Source organism: Macaca nemestrina, chromosome 6 (assembly GCF_043159975.1).
Source record: "Macaca nemestrina isolate mMacNem1 chromosome 6, mMacNem.hap1, whole genome shotgun sequence".
In the NCBI taxonomy this organism is placed as follows: domain Eukaryota; kingdom Metazoa; phylum Chordata; class Mammalia; order Primates; family Cercopithecidae; genus Macaca; species Macaca nemestrina.
The window spans coordinates 44,089,772-44,109,526 of NC_092130.1; the positions used below are offsets into that span (position 1 = coordinate 44,089,772).

At 40.4% G+C, this 19,755-nt stretch overlaps 1 protein-coding gene and 1 long non-coding RNA gene across 4 annotated transcripts in view; one reads left to right on the forward strand and one right to left on the reverse strand.

Annotated features, from left to right (window-relative positions):
- Positions 1-19,755, reverse strand: part of LOC105467106 (uncharacterized) — a 43,172-nt gene that overhangs the window by 22,993 nt on the left and 424 nt on the right. For both annotated transcript variants that reach the window (XR_978618.2, XR_978617.3), the window contains exons 2-5: positions 16,662-16,739; positions 15,785-15,901; positions 12,332-12,392; positions 5,732-5,834 (exon numbers count right to left, since the gene is read on the reverse strand). This is a non-coding gene — a long non-coding RNA (uncharacterized lncRNA). The remainder of the gene's footprint in view (positions 1-5,731; positions 5,835-12,331; positions 12,393-15,784; positions 15,902-16,661; positions 16,740-19,755) is intronic.
- Positions 1-19,755, forward strand: part of LOC105467107 (transient receptor potential cation channel subfamily C member 7) — a 141,124-nt gene that overhangs the window by 22,972 nt on the left and 98,397 nt on the right. The gene's annotated exons all lie outside the window — the stretch shown is intronic.

The following is a 19,755-nucleotide window of genomic DNA, read 5'->3' on the forward strand; positions in this document are numbered from 1 at the left end:
CAGTGTCAATTCCCAGACTCAGCCTTATTAATAATTTCTTTTATATCTGGGCATAAATCTTTTATTTTTACATAGGGGTGTGTGTGTGTGTGTGTGTGTGTGTATATGTATATGTAAATATATGTATATGTTAATTTATTTACTTTTTGCCTTAAAATTATTAAAATATACCCCACATTCAGTTCCCAACTGATTTTTTCTTTAATTAATAATAAAATCTGGCAGAAATGTCTGTCCATATCAGCATCTCCAAGTCTACCTCTTTCTCCCCAATAGCTGTAGTGTTCCACAAGATAGATGCACTGTAATTTATGTATCATTTTCCTATTGATGAACTTTAGGCTAATTCCAGTTTTCTGTTTTAATAAACAGTTCTATATTAAACATCATTATATATACAACTTTCTGTACTTCTGTGACCACATCTGTAGGTTAAACTCCCCAAAATGGAGTTGCTAGGTCAAAGAGCATTGGCACTGAAAGCTACATAAGAGATTGACAATTGCCCTCCCAGAAGGCAGCCTCAAATCATAAATTTCACAGACAGAGAGAATGAGAGTCTCTTTTCCTTACTTCCTTACAGACAGTGAGTGTTAGCAAATTTTTAAATGGTTGCTGATTTTGTAGGTGAGAAACAGTATCTCAGTGCTATTTTAATTTGAATTTCTTTTATGAGTAAGATTAAACAACTCTTTATTTAATGTTCATTTGTATTTCTTTTTCTGTGAATTGTCTTCTTGTGTCTTTTGTCCATTTTTTCTTGGCTCATTACTGTTTTTACCTAGGGTTTATAAAAATTATTTTTATGAAAAAAATTGATGTTTATCTGTTTTGTGCATTGCAAATATTTTTTCAGTTTGTCTTTTTATCTCCTTTATGGTAATCTTTTCTGAACAGAAATTTTATTCAAATTTTATGCTTTCTTATCTGTGAGTTTTTTCAGTTTGACTTGTAGATTTCATGTCATGTTTTAAAAGGCTACTCAACAATTATTTGTATTGATAAATAATAAGTATATATATTTATGGTATATAATGTGATGTTTTCATATGTGTATACATTCTAGAATGATCAAATCAGGTTAATTAACATATTAATCACTTCAAATACTTATCATTTCTTATCATTTCTTTACAGGGAAAATATTTAAAGTCCTTTTTTCAGCTTTTTAAAATATACATTATTACAATCTATAGTCACTATGTTGTGCAATAGATCGTCAGAACCTATTCTTCTATCTAACTGAAACTCTGTACTTTGGGACCAACATCTCCCATTTCTTTATCCACCCCACCTACCACCAATCTACTCTCTACTTCTACAAGTTCAACTTGTTTAGATTCCATATAAATAAAATCACATGGCATTTGTCTGTGCCTAGCTTATTTCACTTAGCATAATTCTTCTAGGTTCATCCATGTTGTGGCAAATAACAGAACTTCCTGCTTTTGTAAGACTAGATAGTATTCTAATGTGTATATATACCACATGTTTTAATCCATTCATTCATTGATGGCTTTTTGGTTTTCCCTATGTCTTCACTATTGCAAATCATACTGCAATTAACACGGGAATGCAGATTTCTCTTTGGTGTACTGATTTCAATTCCTCAAAGGTTATTTTTTTAATGCACCTGAGTTCTCTTCTAGTATTTCTATGACTTTATTTTTAATTTCCTCTGACAATTTATTCTGTTATAAACAGGACATCCTCTCACTTTTGTTGTTGTTGTTGTTGCAGTAGAGAGAGTTTAATTATCACCAGGCTGCTTAGCAGAAGGACAGGAGATATTTGTCAATTCTGCCTTCCCAAGAACTCAGAAGCTAGGGTTTTTAAGAAGAATTTAGTGGGCAGGGACTAGAGAATGGGTACTGCTGACTGGTTGGGGATGAAATTATAGGAATGTCAAAACTGTCTTCGTGCACTGAGTCCATTTCTGGATGGGGGACACAGGACCTTTCGAGTCTGTTTCTTGGTATGAGTCACAGGTCCAAGTGGAGTTAGTTGGTCACCAGAATGCAAAAGTCTGAAAAAGATCTCAAACATTAGTCTTATGTTTGACAACAGTGCCGTTATCTATAGGACCAATTGGGGAAGTTACAAATGACCTCCAGCTACGTGACACCTGAGCAGTAAGCAGTTATAAAAAGACAAATTATAAAACAGCGACTGGTTAGAATTTAACTATGCCTACATTCTAACAGAATTTAGGCCCCTACCATAATTCTAACCTTGTGGGCAATTTATTAGGTTTACAAAGGCAGTTTTGGTCCCTGAGCAAGGACCCTGAGCAAGGAGGGGGTTAGTTTCAGGAAGGGACTCTTATCATCTTGTTTTAAAGTTAAACTGTAAGCCAATTCCTCCCGGAGTTGGCTTGACTTATACCCAGGAATGAGCAAGAACAGTTAGCTTGTGAGGTTAGTAACAAGATGGAGCATAATAGAAACATTCCTCTTCTCCTTTAGGTAGTTATCAAGATTTGATTCCATTTGCATAGTCTAAGACTCCCATTTCTGAAAATATCAATGAAAAGAACTCAATGTTATTAAGCAGAATGAAAATGGATGCCAGTGGAAGTGATTACTCATTTCCCCATCAAACCCCAGATAGGTATTTTTCAGCCACAACAGGAAGTCCAAAGCCACATTCGGTTTATTTTTCATTTATCTTTGTGGTCTTTTTTCAGGTTTTGTATTATTTTCGTGTTTGGTTTTTAGGCTATAGTGTGGTAACAATTCATGGCTGTTGTTTTCTCCCATCAGCCCATGAGTTAGAAGCTGGAAAATGCCATTGCAGCCCTGGGATCCAAGATGGGGTCCCATTTAATGCCAATCAAGAAAACTGAAAGTACTGCATTTGATTGAAAAGTGAAAAAATCTCCATCAATCAGTTGTAACAAGCCATAAATCTCACTTGGCATTGATGAACTAAGTGTGCCTCTCTTTCTTTTCCATTTATAAACTAGATGATTAGTACCTGATGTAAAGGTCACACACTCAAACACACTATAGGGGTAAACACTCTGAATATTTGGCTTGGTCTTTCTTTCAAAACATGTCCTGCCTGAGCAATAGGACACTATGTACTTTTTCATCAACTCTCAATAAAGTGGATCAGATGATGTGGTACCATCCGTACGCTTTCATACTCCCTACATGGTCAACAACTGTGGAGAGGTGAGATACAAGCTCTAGTTATCATAGAGGCAGTATGCTGTAAGATCTAAGAAAACTAAGAAAAAAAATGATAAAATTATATGCCTATTTCTAAAATTACAATGATGTAAGGATGGTGTGAACATTCTAAGTACTGTCAATTTTCAAACAGAAAAGGACGCCCAAATGCTTGGTAGCATGATCATCTTTTACATTACTATGATCTCTCCATCTCCCATACCTAAAGTGTGAAATTTATAATAAAATCCTGTTTTTTTTAGCTCCAGAGTGAGACTGCTAATTACTGATTGGTAAATGCTTTGAAAATTCAGAAGGGCCACACTGAAATGCTAAGTATAGCGGCTCTCAATATCTCTCTCTTTCTCTCTCTCCCCTTCTCTCTCTCTCTCTCTCTCTCTCTCTCTCTCTCTCTCTCTCTCTCTTTCCATCCCCCCCACCATTCCCTCCCATGGTTAGAATACAATGCACTTACTCACAGTGCAGTTGCTTGGACCTGGGAGGTGAGAGCTCATGTTTGCATTCCTGGGACAGGAGCATGCAGCTGCCAGCCTTTTGCATGATGGGGATTAGGTCTTTGCCGGTTGAGTTAATAGGTCTCCCAGCTGCTTCTACATATTCTTTGAAAACAGTGGTTTGGGCCTTTTTCCATCTCACTTCGGAATTCTAGACCAAGAGTCTTTCTGATGACAACTTCTCTTCTCTGGTGATTGTTAATTTTGTTTGAAGTTTATACTCCAAATAATTCACCCAATGTTTTCTCACAGCACACTGGAAATTTGACATCTTCTGTCCTTAGAACGTATTTTGTTTTGTTTTGTTTTGTTTTGTTTTTTTGACGGAGTCTCCCTCTGTTGCCCAGGCTGGAGTGCAGTGGCACAATCTCGGTTCACTGCAACCTCTGTCTCCCGGGTTCAGGCAATTCTCCTGCCTTAGCCTCTTGAGTAGCTGAGACTACAGGCACCCACCACCACACCCAGCTAACTTTTGTATTTTTAATAGAGACGAGGTTTCACCGTGTTAGCCAGCATGATCTCTATCTCCTGACCTTGAGATCCACCCACCTCGGCTTCCCAAAGTGCTGGGATTACAGGCGTGAGCCATCACACCCAGCCCTAAAACAGATATTTTAACATAAACATGAAAGTGAGCTCCACGAAATGTTCAGGAAGAGAAAATATTTTAATTAGGTTAAAAAAATCAGGAGCAAGAGTTTATTCCTCTAAATAGTATCTCCTCTAAGATTGCAAATTTAGAAACCAGACTTGAAGCATACTGTTGAGTCTGTGCTTCACCCAAAGCAAATATTTGAGGAGTTTTCTCATGGTAGTAAGATTTTAGAGGTTACTTAAGGGAACCAAATAGCTTGAAGCCTGGTGGTCAGACTCTCCCCAGGACATGGCCTTTGTCATAGGTGATATGGCATCATAAAAGAAGATCCTTCAAGGCATTACTAGGTTGGGGCCTTAATAGGTGAGCCTCCAGAATCAGAAAGGTGGAAGGAAATGGCATTGAGTCAGGAGACCCAACTGCTGTGTGACCTTGGCTAAGTCCTGTCACTGTTCCATGGTTCATCTTTCTGAGGCATAAAGGCAGATGCTTAGACTAAATAATCCCTTAATAACCCTTCCTTTCCCTAGCGCTTTCTGTTTCTCATTTCTACAAAACATTTTCATAAACAACATCTGAATTAAAATCTTAAGGAGAGATTTTTATTACCATTTTACAGGTGAAGAAATAGACTGAGAGTGGTTAAATATTTACCCATAAAGGGTAGTCTTCCTTCTGTGTGCCAGATACTGTACCAGGTATTAGAGCTGCAGGTGGAAATGAGCTCCAGACCCTGTCCTCAAAGCAAGTAGGGGACTGGAGTGTAAAGAGATTATCACAGTGGAATAGGGTATAAGCAAAATGCTGTGAGAACACATAGGAGAGAGCAATGAACTGCCTGCAATGGGAGAGTAAGTTTCCCAGAGGAGACTTTTTAAAATGGTCCTTGAAGAATGAGTAGGAGTTTGGCAAGTGGAGAAGACAAAGAAGACATAAAGGCAGAAGAATGAGCATGTGGAGAAGTGTGACCGGGCTCAGTGTCCTCAGTGGACAGATGTGGCTGGAGGGAAATTGGGTTTGTGGGAAGGGGGTTGATGTTAGTGAGGTATGTGGAGGTTTAATAATAAAGATGCTTGAGTTTTATCTTGTATCTTTTTAACCAAGAGAATGATGGTTTGACATCTGGATGGAAGATGGGACTGTTATTAGTAAACATACCAACCAGTGCAAAAGTCTAGATGCTAAATGATAAGGACTTAAATTAAGACCATGCCTGTGGGTATGGGGAGAAGGGGTCAGACATAAGAGACACTGTGGATTAGAATCCAAAGTTTTTGGTAACTAATTGGCAGAGACAAAGGTGAACACAGGGTTTCTAGCTCCAAGGGCTAAGTGGAGGGAACTCCATTTCTTAAAAGAGAAAGCAGAAGATCAGGTTTGGGTGTTAGATGTAAGCCCCATATGTTCAGCTTGAGGCATGCAGATTTTGAAGTGTTTGCAGGACTTACCAGTGTAGATGAGCACTTGGGAGTTCAAATCAGCTTGTTACAATACAGGTTTAGGTTGCAGGTAAAAGCCTGGGAATCGTCAGCAGATAGGTGTCTGTTGAAGCTGTGGAGATCAATGAAATCACGTCAAGCCTCAGTCTCTTCATTTACAAAGTGGATATCAATTTTACTTCCAAGGGTTATCCAGTAATTCATTGGATAAATCAGTTTAAAGCAAAAAACTGGAATCTGATTGTCCTGATTAGATTTAAACTTATTTAAATGCAATCTCTTATTCGTCTTTTACCTATGTCTCCCGGGGCTTTTAGAAAATTGCTACAGTGATCTATGTATAAGATAATGGGCCTTGAACAGTCAGCCTTGGCTTCAAGGCCATCTCTTAGAGCCAAGAGCCATCTCTTAGAGCCAAGAGCCATCTCTTAGAGCTCTTAGAGCCAAGAGCCATCTCTTAGAGCCACTTCTAGGTCAATTCCCTGGTAGCCACATGCTAGCACTTACTTGTTCCTCAGCTTCCTTATAAATAAGATACTTGACTCAGAGTATGTATTAAGTAGTTTCAATTGACACAACATTTATTAAGTCCTGTAGTGTGGTATTCCCTGCACTGAAATTACAAATGGATAAAGTTGATTAATTAAGTATAAGTGTCAAAAATATGGAGAGCACTTTGACAACGCTATTGGACCCTAAGAACAAAATGCTATGGGAGCCCAGAGCATGAAAGAGTGGATTTCCTCAGGGACATGGAAAAGCCATCCTGGAGATGCTTTTGAACTTGTCTTGAGAAGGAGTAGAGTTCTCAGAGGTGACAAAGAGGAGTGTCAGCCCAGGCTTGGGAACGTAATGGGTAGAGGCACCAAAGTGAAATGTGTGGTGTGCTCCTTGAGCAGAGAGATCGCAAGTACTGATTTGCCTAACTTGACTTGTATTTTTTTTCAGCAGGGATCTACATTTTTTAATTGCTACTTTGCCATCTAACTGTTAGTCCCTCTTAATCAATGGCATTTTCAGCAATCACAGCAATTTTTTAAAAGTTACTTCTATACATATGGTGCTCTTTAATTACTCTTTTAAATGAGTCTCACGCACATTTCTTACTCTGAATCCATAATCAGATGAGTCATGACACAATCCTCTGGAAGGGCATGTTATCTGATGATGCCAATTCTGAATTAGTGTTTCTCTGAAATGTTTTCATGGTATAAAATTAGTATAAATAGGATGCATAGGTCACATTCACTCTGAACCACGTTTTGGATATTTTTTTCAACTTGTTATTTAAAAAAAAAAATCAAATTTTCAGAGAAGACAGCAACCCTGGCCAAGAGAGCATCAAGGGTGGGCATCCCTCTCCAACACTGAAATTCTAGGGTTCGGTGAATTTGATCCAAAGGAAAACAGGCAGATTTAAACATTGTAACATATCTAAAACATTTTTCCAATTATATGGGCAATGCAGGATGACTGTAGAAAATAAATTTGTATAAAAGAAGAAAAGAAAAATCATCTGTAACTCCATCCGACATTAACATGTTAGGAAAATCCACTCCAATGTTTGCTGTCCCAAGCAAGCCACATATTGAGCTCTCACTTTCTCCCTGTACTTTAAATCCTGCTGGTATTAAAATTTCAATGTTTCCATTTCCATCCCTGTATCCTAACCACCACTGCACTTGACCAGATGATTCCAACAGATTCTACCTATCCTTCTGCCTCCAGGCTATGAAACTCTGAAACACTGAAGCTGTCCTCCACATAGGGTCAGAAGGACAGCATGTCGATATAAATCAGACCATGATATTCTCCTGCTGCAAAGGTTTTCATGGCCCTCACTACCTATGTTATAAAATCCAATCTCCGTACGCGAGAATACAAAATCCTCCATGATCCAGCTCCTGTTAACTTCTCCTAACTCGTCTTCTGCCACCCTATACGTCTACTTGCATAGTTCCCTGTATATTCATATATCATGTTTTTGTGCCTCTGTTCCTTTACTTATGCTGTCCTCAGCTTGGAATGCCCTTGTTCCACCTCTTGAACTGGGTAACACTGACTTAGCCCTCAAGACTCAGCAACAACTTATTACCTCTGGAGCAACATCCCTGAGCACCCAGATAGGGCTAAGAGCCTGTCTTTGATGTTGATGTACCAAAGCACTGAGCCTACCTTCCTCCCTTTATCAGTCAGTTACTGCTACAGTCAGGCTGTGTAACAAACCACCCCAAAACACAATAGTCTATGCAATTAACATTTATTTTCATGTTCACAATTCTGAGGGTTAGTAGAGAAGGCTACTCTACGTATCTCATTCTGGGGCCCAAGATGGATAAATAGTGGCTACCTGGGCACATTCTTCTCTTGGCAGTGGTCAGCAGCTCCTTGAAGGACAAAGAAAACTGCAGGATGCAGGCCTCTTAAGACCCAGGTTTAGAACACATATTCTATCGTTTCCACCCACATTTCACTGGCTGAAGCAAGTCCTATGACCAAACCCAATATCAATGGGGAAGAAAGTGTATTTCTCTCATAGGGACAAAAAGGAGGAGAGGAAGTATTTGCTAAGCAACTATGAAACCTCTCCTATGGCACGTTTTACAAATAGTAACTCTATCTTTCTAGTTGCTCAAGCCAAAACCTCAGATTCATTCTTGCTTGTTATTTTTTTCCATACTTAGTATTCATCAATAAATCCTCTTGGCTCTATCTTTCAAAGACATTCAGAATTTTATACCCCTCCTCTCCTTACTCAATTCCCTTCTCATCCAAGCCACGTTTGTCTCTCCTTGGGGTAATTGCAACAGCCTCCTAATTGCTTTTCCTGCTTTTGCTCTTGCCCCTTACAATTTATTCCATCCCAGCAGCCAGAGGGATTCTCTTAGGGCATAAATCAGATCATGTCAACTCTCCTATTTGAAGCCCTCCAGTCAGTGCCTCCCCATCTTGCCATAGGAAAAGCTGCAGTTGTCACAGTCTGTGCAGGTGCCTGTCAGGGCTCTGATCATCTTGCTGCTGCTGCTCCCTTAGCCTCATCTCTTCCTGCTCCACTCCTACCCACTTTGCACCTAGGGCTGGCCTCTTAGCTACTCCTCAGAAACCCCAGATACTCTCTCTCTCTCTTAGCTTTGCACTCTTCCTCCTCTTAGCACCAAGGACCCTCTGTCTGGAATATTCTTTCCTCATATATCTGGGTAACTCTCTCCTTCACCTCCTTCAACTTTCTATTCAAAATCACCTCATCCGGGAGTTCCTGGCTCACGTCTATATAACATAGCACTCTCCTCTCTGCAGTTCCTACACCCCCAATAAAATATAAGCTCCATGAGAGTAGGGACTGTCCGTTCTGCTAATGGCTGTATCTCAGATTTAGGACAGCACCTGGCACAGAGTGGGTACCTGGGGAATACTTGGTGAGTGAGTAACTTGCTCTCACTAGGTAATACTGAAATGACTGGCTTGTGTGTTTTTTCCCCCTTGGGTGAGCAATAACCCAGCTCATTCCTCCTAGAATCTCCAGTGCCAGCCACAGTTCTGGCATACACAAGGCTTAGTAAGCACATGCTGAACTGAGTGGAACAACTTTGTAAAAGTGGATTTCTGGAAACTTCTCAAGCTTTTGAGCTAACAGACTCATACCCAGTTACTGCGGCTTACCAATTGGGTTTATTTGGAAAGTAATGTTTTCCCAGGAATAACTATGAAGCTAGATGTAAAGGAACTCAGGTCTAATTTGCACGAAAAGGAGAGTTCTTCATCCCACTTAACTGCAGATCCTTTATCAACTACATGTTCCTCTGGTCTGTCAGCTCCACGAAGTCAAGACCATGCTGGCCTCACTCTCCGTTGTACCTCTAGGGCCTGGCACAGAGCTCAGCACACACTAGATGCTCTATTCATTTTTGTTGATTAAATGAGTAAATGAATGTATATATGAGGTCTTCCCTGAGCCAACCCATGGGCAAAAGTGGCTTAGGTGTGCTTTGTGGATGAAGCTTTGGAAGGATCCAGGTAGAGATAGGGTTTCATTCTGCAACACTGTGTAGCTGTTATGTGTGCTTCAGCTCCAACAGAGCAAAGAAACCCCAAAAATTGGGCTTGTTAAAAGCCGGTGCACTCAGAACAGCAGTCACCATGCTGCCCCCTTTGGAATTTAGCTGGCACAAGCAATGCAACCTCATCCTGCCACTCTTCTCTCTAAACCTAAGGAATGAGCTGCAAGGTTCCCCCAGCCACTGCTGGGGGGTGCACTCCATAAACCCTCTGCTTACCCACCGATTGCCATAGCTTCTCACCATGAAAACAGTGATAGCATTTGGGGCTGGAGGACCAATCACAGAAAGGGGGTGATGACCTCCAGGTGAGAGTCCAAAAGGGATGTAAGTGGATGGGCTGGCACTTTGCTAAGAGGCTTAGGGCCTTGAGAGAAATAGGAGTGTGTTCCGTTAGGGACAACTCCTACCCTGACTTTCTAATTCCTGACACACAACTGCTGGTGACTTAGCATGGGGTGGACTCAGCTCCCAGAGCTCAGTCAGTCTCGACTCCTGGCTTTCCCTCAGGTGTGGAAACACAGGGTGTTGCTTTACCTAAAGCTTCAGCACTTTTGCCTTTTAACAACAGGCCCTCATCTTTCTCTTCCCTTTCACAGAGAGGTCCTTGAATGCTCCTCCCACACCTGCCCTTCAGAGCATGTTCAGGGTTTTAGAGCACTACAAGGGCAGTCAGTGTTTCTAGCAAATGAGTACTTCCCAGTATTATGATCACGGACTTTGGAGTGAGCTATACCTGAATTCAGATCCCAGCTGCCACCAAAGTCTCTGGGCCTCAGTTCCTCTCTCCATAAGACAGAAATGATGATACTATGTACTTCCTAGGTTTGTCATGAGAATTTAATGAGATAAATATAGAAAGCACTTAGCCCAGAGCCTGGACATAGTAAGCACTTGATAAAGGATAACTAATAGCAGTAATAACAGCAATAGTTATAACTTTTAATATTGTCTTTCATCCTGATGGGTGCACAGACCAATCAATCATGCTTTGGCCACCCTCATGTGGGGGTGGGGCAGGTGGGCAGGGGACACGTGGGGTTGCTTCCATGTAAGTGAGCCACAGGGCTTCCCAAAGGTTCCTCTTCCTCTTTCAACTCACATGTCCTGATGGATTCTCTGAGTCACAGCCTAGAGGAAGCACTCTATCATGGAGCACTAACCTATGGATGATAAGGTGGTGTGTGTGTGTGTGTGTGTGTGTGTGTGTGTGTGTGTGTGTGTGTGGAGAGCGAGAGAGAGAGAGAGAGAGAGAGAGAGAGAGAGAGAAAACAGGGAATGCAGAGAGAGGGGAGAGAGCCTGGGAGCCTCCTATAGAGGCTGGGTGGCTGTGAGGGGTGGGTTGTGGGGACAAGACAAGTTCATATAGGCAAACCTGCCTCCCTGTTTTACCACAGTTCCAGCAGGAAAAGCAGAAAGATGAGGAGAGGCTCTTCCAGGAGTTCCACAAGAGCAAACCAAGCCGCATCTTTAACCTGGCTAAGGATGTGCAGAAAGTGCACATGAATTCCTTTCTTGGTAAATAAGCATATCCATGCCTATTTAATTATGAGAAATATGTAAAATATTGAATTATGTGCATAACTTACGCATATGACCATGCTGTGGTTAAAGTCAGCTAGTATTCATCATAGTCCACACACGGTTACATGATCTCTTCCTGTTGCACTTGGTGGTCCCACTTCCTGGAATGTCCATTCCCTGCCACCTCCTCTCCTCATACCTGTCTTACACCTGCTAGCTTCTGCTCATCCTCAGGTCTCAGTTCATACAATCTGCCTCCTTTTGGAAGCCCTGTGATACCTGAAACTCAGGCAGCATGCCCCAACCCTGTCCCAAGGCACTTATATCACCCCGTGGTCCTCATCTGGCTACTTGTATTGTCTCTAGAAGGACCCCAAGCCCCTTCAGGGCAAGGCTTTCTTTCAGTAGGTTTACGTTCTCAGTGCCTGGCATACAGTGGGTGCCCAAATATATGTGCTGAATTAGTAGATATAATACCCAAGTTGCTAATAAAATACCTGAGTCGTTTCCTTGAAAGACAGTCTTTGTCCTCAGGCAAGCCTCTGAATCTAACAGAGGGGACTTCTTAAAAAAACAACAAGCAGAGCCATCCATTACTTCTGGGATTTCATAAATGCCATGTCAATGTGCTATGGGCCCTGTACAATGTCAGTAGCTGATAATTAAGTAAACCAAAAACCAGATTGGAGACCAATGTGCCAGCAGAAGCACTGTCAGCACTGCCTGGCTGAGGAAGGTGGTGCACAGTGACCTGCAGACTCAGTGCTCAGCGTCCAGGCGCCTGCACTTGAGGAGTAAGTGAGCAGGACCCTGACCCAATTTCTATGACCCGAACTTCCTCACTGCTGCCTGCACCTTCTACCTTGGACTCACACAGGGTGAAGCTCTGGAAATACATCCAATGAGAAGGTTTGCCAGCTTTGTTAAATGAGGCACTTGAAGATCAAACCCCAAATAGACAAGTTATCTGTGCTTATGCTCTCTGCTAACCTACACACTCTAGGTCATCATAATATTGGTCAATACTTACCACAGATTGTGTGAAGCACCTTATTTGGGTTATCTTTTTCAGTTTGCTCCTTGCAACAACCCTATAAAGTAGATGGCATTATCAGCCCCAGTATGCAGATTAAATTAGAACACACAGAGAGATTAAGTTATACACTCAAAATCATACAGCCACAATGCAGCAGAGCTGTGATTCGAACCCAAACACTGACCACCCAGTCATCCTTCTCATGCAAAGACTGATCAGGCCTGTGATTAAAAATTATAAGATCACCAATGCACAGCCATCTTTCCTGAATGCTGAAACACTTAGGACATAGAGATCCCTTTAGAAAAGCAGGGAGTATGTTTGGGATTAATAAAGGAAAGCCTCCTGCAGAGAGTTTATAAAGTCAGGGAGGCAATGAGTAACCAGTGGCAGAGTTGGAGAGTCAGACCTCTCAGGGGATCATGGAGTCAAAGCACCAGCCCTACCCTGCTCTACCCTTGGGGCAGAACCCTGGACTCTGAGGACCCAGGAGTTGCCTAAATCCCCCTGAGAAAGCTGAGGTGAGAAATGCTGTCGGTCTCTGCACTAAACACGAACCACCTTCCTTGGATCTGCATTCCTAAATGGAGTTGAAATGCGAAAGGGTATTTGCCTTGATCCTTTGGAGCGTGAGTTTATTGATAAGGTGAAGGTTAATGAAACAATTAATTGTATCCATGGAAGTTAAAACGTGGATTGAAGCTTTTCAATTTTCATCTGCCATAATGAGCACTAGGCTCAGGTTCTTACCCAGTACTTCACATCCATTAATTGTTTTAATGATTCCAGTTTTAATTAATAAAAATACAACCATGTGTGTTAAATCAACATCCAGAGTTTTCTTGCCCAACAGCTGAGTTGGGGATGTGCAGAAAGAAAACACCAGGGCAAGATGCAACTTTGAAGTCCTGTGTTAGCCAAAGGGTACTGAAGGTGACCTGTGCACCCAGCATTGGGCTGTGTGTTTCCCCACTTCACCACATTGAATCCTCTCAACATCCTATAATTAGGTGTTTTAATTCCTCTAAAGGTCCTCACCATGGGAAGCCACTGTCTCCCAAGTCACCCCTCAGAACCTGCATGTGATTCTCTAGAAGACTGTCAGATCCCTTCCTCCATCCTCATACCTTCCTTTTCATCTCCAGATGCTCTCCCATTTCATGCTATGGAAGTCACAGTCCCTCCTCAGTGAAGCACCCCATCACTGAACCCCTCCTCTGAGCGACGTGCCACCTTTTTGCTCTCTCTAAAGACTGGCTGCCCTGAGGACACAGCGTTCCTGCAGCCCTTTCAAGTGGAGGTGGTTTTGCTCCCAATCTTCAGAGCACTGGACTTGAAGATGGGGTGGGCATCCCCCTTGCTGTTTCTTGCCAGTTCCAAGAAAGAAGTTTCTCTTCTCCTTTCTCTCCTCTCTAAGAACATCTACCTTTGAATTATATTTCAACATATTATATCACCCATTATCTTTCATTGTTGTAGTCTGCAACAATGGGTCACTCTATCACAATTTCGGTTCTTGCTGCTTAAATTCTTGGCACTTCAATATATACACAGGTCATCCTTCCAACACACTGGCTCAGTTTTATGGACTTACCTCCTCTAGTGGTCTTAACCTCCTCTGTACCTTAGTCACCAAGAGCCTATGTGAGCCAACACTTGCCATGATCAATAAATGCAAACCCTCCATTATCTAAGCATTGCACATCACACTCTCTGACTTCAGTTTTTCCATCTCACTTGAATGCCTCAACTCTATCAATCTTTCTCCTCCCCGCAGGTCTTCTAAGCTCAGAACTGATCAAGCCATCTTTTCACTTTCCCTCTCCCCATCAAAGTCCTGTCTTCCTTTCATATCAGCTTCAATTCCATGACCTGTCACTGTGATCACTCCCTCAGGTACACTTCAGCTCCTCTGCCCCCTCTTGATTTGTTGCACTCTTTGGCAAAAACACAACCCTGGTAAAATATAATTCTCTATCTGCTCCATGCTGGCACCCAGGAAGGTGAATGTGGTTAGGGAAAAAAAAAAAAAAAAAAAAAAACACATTAACAGACCTTATTCTAAATTTATGACCACGAACTTCAAATGGGCTCTTATTGTTCTCCAGCAATCACATCTGGTTTTTCTAATCCATCTCTTCTCATTTTCTCCTAAAAGTTATTTCAGACCTACTCTCTCCTCTCCCCTAACTTCCACCACCACTTCCCCTATTCTTACTTTCAGCTGATAATTTTTATTTCTATTGCACTGAACAAAATTGAAGCAACAGGAGAAAAATGTCTACAGGACCCCATCATCCATGCACCCACCGAATAGCATCTTCACCTACATACTGACATTTCCTCCTATTACTGTAGCTAAGCCATATGTGATTCTATATACATGTATTCTTCTACTCATACTGTTACTGGTGGAGGGTCTTGACTATGAGTTGTCCAGGTCCTTGGCATTTTGAACAAAGAATTGAACAAAATGCACAAAGTAGCAGAGGAAAGAAACATGGGAACAAAGCAGCGAAAGCAACAATTTATTAAAGCGAGAAAGCACCCCACAAATTGGGCATGGGCCTGAGCAAGCGACTCAAGGGCCCAGTTACAAAGTTTTTTTGGGTTTTAAGTACTCGGTTTTCGGTTCTTACCAGCTACCCGTTATCTGCATGAAGGATTTGGTCTGTGGCTAATTAAAGACTGATGTGAACTGGTGCCCTGTGCAGATGAAGAGATGGTCCCTGCTTGGCCAGCAGCCAATCCAAGGTACTCTCCCTTTCCATCTGACACTGGTGGAAGGGAGAGGGTTGTAGGAAGAGTAGCCTTCGATCCTCTATTACTTGGGAAGGGAGATGGGGTTTTTCCTTTTGGTTTAGCTTTAGGAAATTTTAGGTGTTCTGACCCCAGACCCAGGTGTTTTCCTTTTGATCCAGCTTTGGGAAGTCAGCACGAATTGGCCTTAGATTCCCTGCCCCCAGACCTTCGTGTTTTTTCTTTTAGGAAGTCAGCACAAATTGACCTCAGATTCTCTGCCCCCAGACCTTGGTGTTTTCCTTGATTCAGCACAAATTGGCCTTAAGTTCTCTGCCTCCAGACCCTGTTCTTCTGCCTCAATACATTAAGTTCAATCCTCCTTCATGTATGCTTCTGAACTACTGGATTAATAGAATGATCTACTGATATCATAGACAATGATCAGGATATTTATCTACTAGAAAATTCCCATCAGCATACAAAATATCATAGTTTCTCCTATAAGGAGGAGAAAGGAAGAAAGGAAGGAAGGGAGGAAGGAAGGAAGGAAGGGAGGAAGGAAGGAAGGAGGGAGGGAAGAGAGGGAAGAAAGGAGAAAACAAGCTTCTCTTGACCCTACTTCTCACATCAGCTACTTTTCAATTTCTCTGCTCTCTTTGGCAATAAAATTTCTCAAAAGAGCTGTCAATATCCGTGGCACAATACCTCTTTTCCTGCTCTCTTAGCTCTCTCCAGGCATGTCCTCCACTCTTCCATAACTGCTCCAGTCAAGGTGACCAACGACTTCCAATTTGCTCAATCCAATGGTCACCTTCCAGTCCTCTTATTTAGAGATAATAATACTATCAGTTCTACAGCATAGTTGTGACCATTTAATGAAATATTAAAATGTTTTAAACATTTTTATTGTAAACTGTTAGTGCAACCCTTTCTTAAACAAACTCATCCTAAATGTTAAAAGCAGAAATATCTTCCAGGTTTACAGCTGTACACATCTGCTGACTTAGCTCCACTAGTATTTCAACTGGAGCTTTCCATAAACATTTCTTCCCCATAACTGGATCTCTGAAGGGAGGGAGGGAGGGGGCGTGAATTTGAAGTCCACACTCTTTTAAAATCTAATTTCTAAGGTCTCCATTGGGGAATGAGTGTTAATTATCCTGTATTGTATGGATGTCTCCACAGCATCAGTCTGAGAAATTCATTTAACTTTTGACCGATCAGGGAAATGAGCTTCTCTTTCTCTTCTAATTTAAGTTTGTCAATAGCTTTGAAAAAGCTGGAGAGCTGAAGTTTTTAGTGAAAGTCAAGCAAACTAATAATTTCCTGAAATTGATGTTATCAAAACCATGACCTTAGAATCAAAAGTTAAAGGTATCAAAATGTCTTGATAGATGGTTTGGAGTCATCCTCCATATTAGGGCTAGAAATTCATCTCAATAACAAATAAACTTGGGAGATTTATAGATCAAAAGGAAAGAAAAGAAATTCTCAGATAGTTGAGAACTAAAGAATCTCAGTTGATACCTGTGTTGAACAGAGAACAAGAAATAAATAGTGAATACACTACAACACTGCTTACCATATTGACTACATAAAAAGCTCTGATCCATTAATTTGGGTTAAAAGCCAGCAAAAAATTGTCAGCAGAATTTTGTTCCTAGAAAGAAAACCTTATCAATCTTCAAAGCAATGTAAATGCATGTTTCTGAGCATTTTCTCATCATCTTAAGAAATGCATTTGAACTAGGTGTTTATTCAAGGTCAACAATCCATATTTTCAGACAACATGTTTTTCTATGTAGAAAATCCCAAATAATCTAAAGGCACCAGTAAGTGAGTTTAGCAAGGTCACCGAATATAAGGACAACACACAAAAATGAATATTTCTATATATAATGATAAAAATTGAAACGAAGAAAAATGTTTAAATATTTCCAATAGCTGAAAAAATGAAATACTTAGATATAAATTTTATAAAACATATGTGAATCCTGTATGTTGGAAACTATAAAAAATGAATGAAATAAATCAAACAACACCTAAATAAGAGAAGGTACATATTATGTTTGTGGTTTGGAGAATTCAAAAGAATTTAAATGTCAGTTCTTCCCCAGACTGATCAATAGATTCAACACAATTCCAATAACAATCTCAGTAGAACTTCTTATAGATATGAACAAGCTTATTTTAAAAGTTATATATAAAGGGAAGGAATGAGAAAAGCCAAGATAATTTGAAAAAGAAAAGCAAAGTTGGAGGACTCAAACTACCTAGTTTTAAGATAACATAAAGTTACAAAAATAAAGACAGTGGGTAATAGTGAAAGGATAAGCATATAGATCAAGGAAACAGAATAGAGAGTGCAGAAATAGACTCATACAAATGCGGTTAATGATTTTTGACAGTTGTGCAAAAATGACTACATGGAGAAAGAATAATCTTCTCAACAAATGGGGCTGGAACAAATGAACATCCATGTGCAATAAAAGATACCTCAACCTATACCTCACATCATATACAAAAATTAACACAAAATGGGTGATAGATCTAAATTTAAAACATAAACTATAAAACTTCTAGAGGAAAACATAGGAAGACACATTTATGACCTTGTATTAAGAAAAGATTTCTTAATTGTGACATCAAAAGCATAACAAAAAGACAAAATAATAGATTGGACTTTATATTAGTCTGTTTTCACACTGCTGGTAAAGACATACCCAAGAGTGGGCAATTTACAAAAAAACAAACAAACAAAAACAAAAACAAAAAAACAAAGAGCTTTAATAAATTCACAGTTCCACATGGCTGGGGAGGCCTCACAGTCATGGCCAAAGGTGAAAGGCACATCTCACATGGCAGCAGAAAAGAGAAGAATGAGAGTCAAGTGAAAGGGGTTTCTCCTTATAAAACCATCAGATCTTGTAAGACTTATTCACTACCACAAGAACAGTGTGGGGGAAACTGCCTATGATTCAATTATCTCCCACTGGGTTCTTCCCACAACACAAGGGAATTATGGGAGCTACAAGTCAAGATGAGATTTGGGTGGGGACACAGCCAAACTGTATCAGACTTCATCAAAATTAAAAATGTTTGCTGTCTGAACGATACTGCTAAGAGAATGTGAACATAAGCCACAGACTAAGAGAAATATTTACAAATCCTCTCTTAAAAATGAATTGTATCCTGAATATATAAAGAACTCTCAAAATTCAATAATTTAAATTTTTTTTAAGTGGACAAAGTATTTTAATATAAACTTCATCAAAGGAGACATAAAGATGGCAAATAAGCACAGGAAAAGATGTGCAGCATTATTAGCCATTAGGGAATGCAAATTAAAATCACAACGAGATACCATGACACAGAAAAGAAATTGACGCAGGCCATAGTCGCCTGCACTTGCAGTCCCAGCTACTCAGGAGACTGAGGCAGGAGGATCTCTTGAGCCCATTAGTTAATGACCAGCCTGGCAATATAGTGAGACCCAACTCTAAAAATAAAAGCAAAAACAGGAAATAAACTAACAATACCAAGTGCTGGTGAAAATATGGAGCATTAGAATGTTCGTAATTTGCTAGTAGAATGTAAAATGGTAGAACCTTTCCAGAAACAAATTGGAAGCTTCTTACAAGGTTAAACATGCATCTACTATATATTCAGCAATCCTGCTCCTAGGCATTTACCCTAAAGAAATAAAAAACTATGTTCACACAAAAACTTGTACGGGAATATTGGCCAGGTGTGGTGACTCATGCCTATAATCCCAGCAATTTGGGAGGCTGAGGTGGGTGGATCACTTGAGGTCAGGAGTTCAAGACCAGCATGACCAACATGGTGAAAACCTGTCTCTACTAAAAATACAAAAATTAGCCGGGCGTGGTGGCATGTGCCTGTAAGTCCAACTTCTTGGGAGGCTGAGGCAGGAGAATCACTTGAACTCTGGAGGCAGAGGTTGCTGTGAGCTGAGATTGTGCCATTGCACTCCAGCCTGGACAACAGCGTGAAACTCTGTCTTAAAAAAAAAAAAAAAAAATCTTGTACAGGAATATTTATAGCAGCCTTCTTCTTCATTGCAAAATGTCAAAAACTGGATACAATCAAATGTTCTTCAGTGAGTAAATAGATCAACAAACTAATACATCCATATAGTGGATGTGAAATAGAAAAACTGACTATTGATGCATGCAACATCATGGATGAATCTCAAAGTGATCATGCTGAGGGAAAAAACCCAGTCACAAAAGCTTATATACTACATTAGTCCACTTGTAAGGCGTTCCGATTTACAGGTTTTATCTGGAGTGGAAGAAAGATGAATCAAGAGTTTATCCAGTATTTTTTGTTTTCCTCCTACCCATGAGCCAGTCTTACTCCCACTCCAGTAATTATAAACCACAAAGGGCAAGAGATCAGGAGTTTGAAATCATGTAGATTGCCATTTACATGCTTATTTTTATTATCAGTTTTTGTTTAAGTTTTTATTTTGTTATTTGTGTTATTTATTATTAACTCTCCTGGGCATTTGACATGATCTTAGTGTTGAATTCTCCAGATGATTGAACAGTGTGTACCTTAGTACAGATGGAAAACTGCTATGCATAAGAGTTAAATGGCTTGCTCCACTTACCAATTTTATGAACAGGAAACTTATCAATTTCACTTATCGA